The sequence below is a fragment of the Eurytemora carolleeae genome, unplaced genomic scaffold (assembly GCF_000591075.1).
Source record: "Eurytemora carolleeae unplaced genomic scaffold, Eaff_2.0 scaffold2038, whole genome shotgun sequence".
NCBI classification, from domain to species: domain Eukaryota; kingdom Metazoa; phylum Arthropoda; class Copepoda; order Calanoida; family Temoridae; genus Eurytemora; species Eurytemora carolleeae.
In genome coordinates, this window is record NW_019397940.1 from 1,445 (window position 1) to 9,289 (window position 7,845).

The window sequence follows — 7,845 nt, forward strand, 5'->3', positions numbered from 1 at the left end:
AAAGAGAAAGAATATTTTTTTGAATATATCTTTTGAAGACCAAAAATGATATCTTCCTTATTATTACTCAGATATAGTTTAAAGGGTTCTGTTGTGAATCAGACATACCACTATATAAATGAAGGATCACTTCATTACGTCATCAGTCCCTTAACCCCTGTTTATGTTTAGGTATGTACGCACTGCGTGAACGCCGAGTTCATGTCACCCAGGAGGATTTTGAGATGGCAGTTGCCAAGATTATGCAGAAGGACTCCGAGAAGAATATGTCCATCAAGAAGCTCTTCAAGTAGATGAAGTAATTTGTCTCGGTTAAGAATTTGTTCAGATTAATCAAGAATTTTTTTCCAGATAAATTAAAATCTTGGTCAAGTAGATCAAGATCTTGGTTAAATAGATCAAGTACTTCTTCAAATAGATCAAGAACTTGGTCAAATAGATCAAGAACTTGGTCAAATAGATCAAGCACTTGGTCAAATAGATCAAGAACTTGGTCCAATAGATCAAGAGCTTGGTCAAATAGATCAAGAACTTGGTCAAATAGATCAAGAGCTTGGTCAAATAGATCAAGAACTTGGTCAAATAGATCAAGAACTTGGTCATATAGATCAAGATCTTGGTTAAATATATCAAGTACTTCTTCAAATGGATCAATAACATGCTGTTCAAAATAAATGTGAAATTATCAACTATAAAAACATTTGGTAAACCTATTTATATTTTTTAAGGTTTGAAAATGCTAAAAATGATGTGAATTTAACAAAATAAAGTTAAGTTGTAATAGATGTATTTAAAAAAATTATTTGAGATTATTGATTAATATTTACAATGACGAGACGAGGCAGAGAGTCCAGAACTATAATATTCTAAAAGCTTAAAAATTATCATTTTACACATTTCGATAAATGGGGTATTTTTAACTACTTATTCAATGCTGTGAAGACCTTGCCATGTAAAACATTTGTTAAATCTTGGGAGACGAAATTGTATACTCGAACAGAGTTTTAAAGCATTCATTTTCATCTTGATTCTTAGGGGACTAATGATCGATTGGACTAATGTTCAAAAGGACCTAAAGTCCTTATAGTCCTTACGATCAAATACAGGGTTACCCACAAAGGATAAGACTTCAGAGTTCCTTGTAGGCTTAAAGCTGGCTTATTTCTGTGCTTAATCATCTAGTAAACCATAATAATACTCAATTAAATAAAGAAACTAAAATCAAGCTTTAAATCGTCACATTTTCAGTTTTTGGTCGTCTTTACAGTCGCATCCTTTGTGGTTAACTCTGTCTTTGTTCAATTCAACCAATTTTTTTTATTTTTTAGAAATTCATGCCTCCTACCAGTGCAGTGCTTAGGATCCGGATCCGTAAGATTTTGGCTTCCTGGATCCAAATCTGCAAAAATATGCGGATCCAAGGAACTAAATATCAACCAAAAACTGCAAAAAAAGAAGTGAACTCTCAAACCCCAAATCTGAACTATTTAAAAAAGAGAGATTATAAAAATTTCATCAAGTTCTAGCATAAAAATTAGCAAAAAAAATATGACAAAAAATTTGAAAATTCTGCTTTGTTAAAAAAAAATCAGTAAATTTCATGGAAATAACCTGGATCCGGATCCATTTTTTTCCAGTTCGGATCCGCATAAAAATTGAATGGATCCATAGCACTGCCTCCTACCAAGTTTTAAGTATTTTTACGCTAAAATTAGTATAAAATAGTATTAATATTTGAGGGTTAGGTTAGGTTACGACAATTTCTGGGGTCTATGTGTTTAAATGTATTTATTAATTTTAAAAAAATTAAATCAATTGAAAATAATTAATTTTTTAGTTTGTTTATATGTACTAATGTTCAAATGGACTAAAAACCGGGTTGTGAACAGCTGACTTTAGTAACATTGTAAATAAGTCCAATCGGCCTATAGTCCTATCAATATAGCATCAATTCTATTGTTCTCACCCTGTTCCAGTACCCATGACTGAAGATGAAAAGTAACCTTGTAAAGCTCGGGGCTATCTGGGGTTCATCCGCGAATTATTTTTTAGAATTTAAAAAAGTTCTGGTTCTACTCCTACTACTTGGTCTCGATATGGCAAAGATTTTTGAGTAGCAAGTATGAGACCATGGGACATGGAATAAAGTTGTTGCCAAGATTGGAAACCTTGCTTCTTTTCTCAGAACTCAGACTTATTCTTTCGAAGCCGGGGATAGACAGCTATTAACAAAACACAAGTAGAGATGAAACCGTTCGACTTTTTTCATTTCGTTCAATCTTCGTTCGTGAAAACCCCATGCTTGTTAGTTTTTCACAATCGTTAAAAAAATTATTTAGTTTGTTCTCAAAATTATCGTTCATTTTCCATCTAGTTCGTTCGTTCAGTAAAATATTTTGTTTACTAAAATCGTTCATTCGGTAAAAAACTTAAGTTTTTAAAAAACGTTTGTTTATAAAAACTTTGTTCAGTAAAAAACGATAGTTTTTTCCAAATCTTTTCGAAAATTCGTTCGTAGAGTAAAAAAACGATAGTTCTTAAAAATTTGGTTCGTTAAAAAATGATGATTATCTCAAACTACAGGCATGTGGTTTAATAATTCTTATTCCAGATCAGATAGGTTTCAATCAACATGATAAACATTTGGATCTTTACGTGGGAATAATGGAATTAGTCATTTTTATGGGAGTTTTAAACTCGCTGGTCCTTTTGAGGATCGTGGCTTCTGGCTATTTTCAGACTTGTTCATCTTGGACTACCATTGTTTATAGTACAGGGTGTCCCAATAAACATTGGAATTCAGTGACGAATTCGATATCGTCTTTTTAAATAATTCTTTGATTTAGTATAGTGATACCTACTGAGAAAGCTGTAATCTTTTAGAGTTTCGTCTGCTATGTTCACATTTTGCGTGTTTATGTTTTGACTGCATACGGTTGTACTTAGTAAAACAAGAAAATTGCAGTATACAAACAGAGTAAACTTGTCCGTCTTCACTGTTCATCTTGCGGAGACATTACAAAAACATCTTTACAACTTTTACCCTTTTCATAAAATAAACTCTAGAAGACATAATACTATTATGGCTTTTGAAATTAGGTATTACAATGCTAATTCATAACAAAGACGATATCGAATTCGTTACTGAATTCCCATGTTTTTGGGACACCCTGTATAATAGCATCAAAGCTCATCCTTCTCTATGTATATTAATATATCTGTTTATCAAACCTTATTCGCTGGATAGCATATGAATGTATATTAACTACATACTAGTCTTATTTGTATAAAGACTGCAGATAAATCGACACTAGACAGTTAACTTACAGTCCAAGAAAGTCTAAGGTCTGAATTGTCATGATCTGGTTAAATAAAATTTATCCTAAAACTTTTTCAAACTTCTGGTTCATATGTGAAACATAATATGCATTGTCGCCTTGAAAAATTGTACTCCATAGTTTTTGTTAAAATTATCAAACGTTAAATTTAAAACAATGTTTATTTTCTGAACACACACTTTTTTCTAAATACACTGCAATTTTACCATTCAGTTCAGTTCAGCGCAACGGAATTCTGATTGGAAACCCTGCAAATGGGACATTTTTATAGCTGTATTGTGAAAGACTATAATTTTTAAGAAAAGTTGGAAATTTAAAGGTGAAGAGCTCCAGCTCCTACATTCCATGCATTCAACCTCTTTCCCTTCCTTACTTATATTTTAATCTCCTTTCGTTCTCTTCTGATAAATAATGTGGGAGATAATGTCGTTTTTTCTAAAGCAAAAAATGCGAGAATCACTTTTGCAGAGAAATGAAATGACAAATGAAAATAAACCAAAAAACTAATTATTTACTTGATCAGACAAATCTTCAACTCGTTCATGCCCCACTTCCACTTGATGTCATTTGAAATATCGTTTTCTCGGCTGGGCAATGTTCCGTTAACGAACTGAAAGTTCTTGAAAATTAACGGTAAATTCCGTTAATAAACGACAAAACAGTTAATTTTGAAACAAGAAAAATAACCCTTCATGAACACAAATGAACGGAAATTAAAAAGAACGACTGTGCTTAAAAATGTAACGGCGACTGTCTTATTTTTTTGCTCTAAATTACATGAAACTTAAAGAAATTAAATGAAAAACATTTCTAAAACATTTTCTGTTGAAGCCATTTATAAAATTATAATCGGAACAAACAGTAACTTTCAGAAAGAACGGAAAAACGGAAAAATACCGATAACGAACGGATCGTTCAGTTCTAACCTAAAGACGATCTTATACCTGAAAAGTTGGTAACGTTTAGCTATTTTAAACGAAACGACCGACTTGAAAAAAATCACTTTTGGCTCAAATTGTGTGTTTAATTTTTATATTTTTACGCCTTTGTTACATCTTGGGATGTATAATGTCTATATACAATGATAAATAGAAAATAGGAATACAACATTAAAGCAGTATTGAAGTGTATTTGGTGTTGCACAAAGCAGATAGATTTACTTTATTAAATCATTAATTTAGGAAAATGGTTCTGTTTACACTGCAAAATTACCGTGTCATGCTCATTGGATTTTTTAAAGTTAAAACTTGATTCTAAAATTCTTCTTCGTATATCAGAGTTTTTTGGTTATTACTGTATAATGTCACTTAATTTAAAGTACAGTAAGAACCAGCAAACTGTAGAATAGGAAGACGATATCAAAGTTATAATGAAAATGCATTTGATGTTCTTACTAGTTTTACTAGTAAGTTATAAAATCACTTATTAAGTAAAATGGGTCTGTTTACACTGCACAATTACTGTGTTTCATTTCCATATCAAGTACGTCATAGCTTGAGTCTGAAAGTCAACATCCCATTCCAGAGATATCTGGTTCTCGTTAGACAAGATATTTGAAAGGAATCGAATGAATAGTGAATACATTTCTATTTTGATATTTTCGGCTATTTTTACTTTGGATCTAGCCGTTAAAACAGACATGTAGACTAGATATATTTTTTAACTAAGTTTAGCATAAATGTTTTAAATTGCCATTTATTTTAGGTAAAACACTAAATTTTGGCCCATTTTACATTTTTTGGACATAACCGGACAAGCCCCAAATAAAAAAGTTGATCAAACTATTTTTTCCTTCATTTGCTTCGTTTTTTTTAGTTTGTTAAAATCTTCATCTTTAGATGTATATTTATTAATATCTGTTCTGAGCATATCTTATAGAAATAATTTCAAAAAATTTTAGGTATCTTTTTATTGTTATTTAATCTCTAAATCACAAACAAATTGTTTGAAAATTTTTTTGGAATTTTTTAAAGTGGCAATATGAAGCCCATATTTTAAAAGTGTTAAGCTAAAACAAATTTTTTTATTTCTAAACTAAAAATGAATTATCAGAAACAGAAACGTAATTTGCACAAAAAAATAAGATATTTGTGGTTAAGATAAAAATCGACGATAACTTTTCCTTTGTTTCTCAGATAAATCTGGAAACGGTATCATCGTGAAACAAACAGGTTTTTCTTATAATTGATCATTAGAAATTAATTTGACAGTAGCCATTTCAAGACTGCATCTTACAGGACATAAAAAAGCTAAATCTTAAAGAAATGAACTCATCAAAATTGACTTTGAGTAACCAGAGTTAACCTTTTCTACAGAATATCATATATTTAACAATACAATAAAAGAATTTGTTTAATGTCGCCTTAAAAATTTTTCAGAGATTATTGCCGCTAAACATTACATGAACAGAATGAGATAAATAGCTTTCAAAAGTATATCAAAGGAATGTGAAAGAACAAATACAAAATCTGAAAAATTGAAGAGGCAATATGTCTCTAGTGTGTGTTGGACTGAATTGTTGATAATTTGCATGATTGATTCATTAGAACATATAACATTCACTGCAATTGATCCTTAAAAAAGACTAAGAAAAATAACATTGCAAAAGTCCTTCATTGTATTTTAAAGGTGACATTTATTGACAAAACATAACAGCAGATGCATGGCCAACATAAGAACCCGCCAAGTTTTCTGTCTTCCATTCTTTAACCTTAAACCTCTCCAAACTTGACAAAACAAACTGGGTCAATAGGTTCATCAATTCATCTTGATATTCCTGATTCAGATATAGTCTCAAATATTCCAGGAGTTGAGTGTAATTTAGTGTGATAAATGTTACAAAACTGTCAATTGCTTCCTTTATTTTTTCGTCCTCTAGCAGGTTACATGTGTTGATCAGTTCGATGATTAATTGATTGAAAATGCTGCTGCTATTGGTTGTTGTAATTGTTGATGCTAATGCTGCAGGTGCATCTTGAATGAATCTATTCAGATCAAATCCTCCAAACACCATTAGTTGTCCATTGACAACCTCCATGGTGTGCCCAATACGAGAAGAGTTCAAATCTGGAATTTTTCTCCATTTAAATGTTTGAAGATTTAAGGCATAAACCTTGGCTGCATTATGGTCAACATCTCTTACTCCTCCACTCACATAGATCTCTCCTTGGAACAAGGAACATGCATGTCCGGCAATGAAACTAAAGTTGAAATCATCTGGGAAGATAGTTGTCTTGTTTTCAATCAAGCTATTCGATAGATTATACTTTTCAACAACAAATTGGGCTACATTTCTACCAGGAGTATTAGATCCATCGATGATAAGTGATGGAATTGTGCTAGCATCTGTTCCTAATGGAGGATTTGTGATGATAATTGGCGGAATTGTAGTTGCAGGGCTGCTTTCTGTTGATGATAAATCTAAAGGATAACCTCCAATTGTCACAAATGTTGTATCATCAAGAGTTACCGTACAATGTCCAATTCTGGGAATTCTGGTAGATGATTGAAGGAAAGGGGGTTCTGTCCAAGTATTTGTTATGCTATTGAATAGTTCAATTTTGTTTGAGATTCCTGTTGTTGTAATCCCTCCTATAGCTATAAATGAAGAGCCTACATTGTTCATAGTAAAGTATGATCTTGCAACGTTCATGCTGGAAGCATCTGTCCAATTACCATCATCATTTTTATAACATTTATTACTAAGAATACTATCTGTTATACTGAATCCTCCGCAATAATAAATCTGATTATTGAGATCAGAAGCTGCTTTGCCGATCAGGTCTCCAACAGCTCCAATGGTTAGGTTACAGGGAAAAGTCTCTGTTTTGCCTATGCCTGTTATTCCTGAGACTGCTCCTTCAATTCCTCCAAGGAGAACAGCTGTTCTTCTACAGCACTTGGACGCCCAGAAAAGACGGGCCGAAGGAGCAGAAGACTGCTGGGTTGGGCAGATACAGGCCTGTTGGCCAGGACGAAAAGGAAGTGTATAACTGGAAGCAGAACCTAGGGCACAAACAACCAAAATCTAAAAAGATATCCAAGTGAGTATTATTGAGCCAAGTCTACTGTTACTGTGATACTGACTAGTGATTGCACCTCAATAATACAAGTTAACACTTAGGACCCTAATTACTCCATCAGTGGGATACTGATTACCACTCAGAACACTTATCTTTTCGAAGGAATGCAAATTGTTAAATAGTAAATGAAATACTCTATGGAGGGGGTACTAATTACTACTCTAGACACAACTATTCCATCGGACTGCTCTGACTCTGACTCTGACTGCTTAATTAATGCATCAAACAAGTTAATAGATCATGTGACCAACCTATTTAAATGGTTTTTGGCTACAGGCAAAATTCCTGCTTTTTTACTACTGTGCACATTAGTGCCCATAGTGAAGGACAACTTAGATGACATTGCTATCAGTGACAATTACAGGGCAATTGCCATTGGCAGCTTGATTCTAAAATGGTTTGACTGGTTGATATTAATTCTAAAC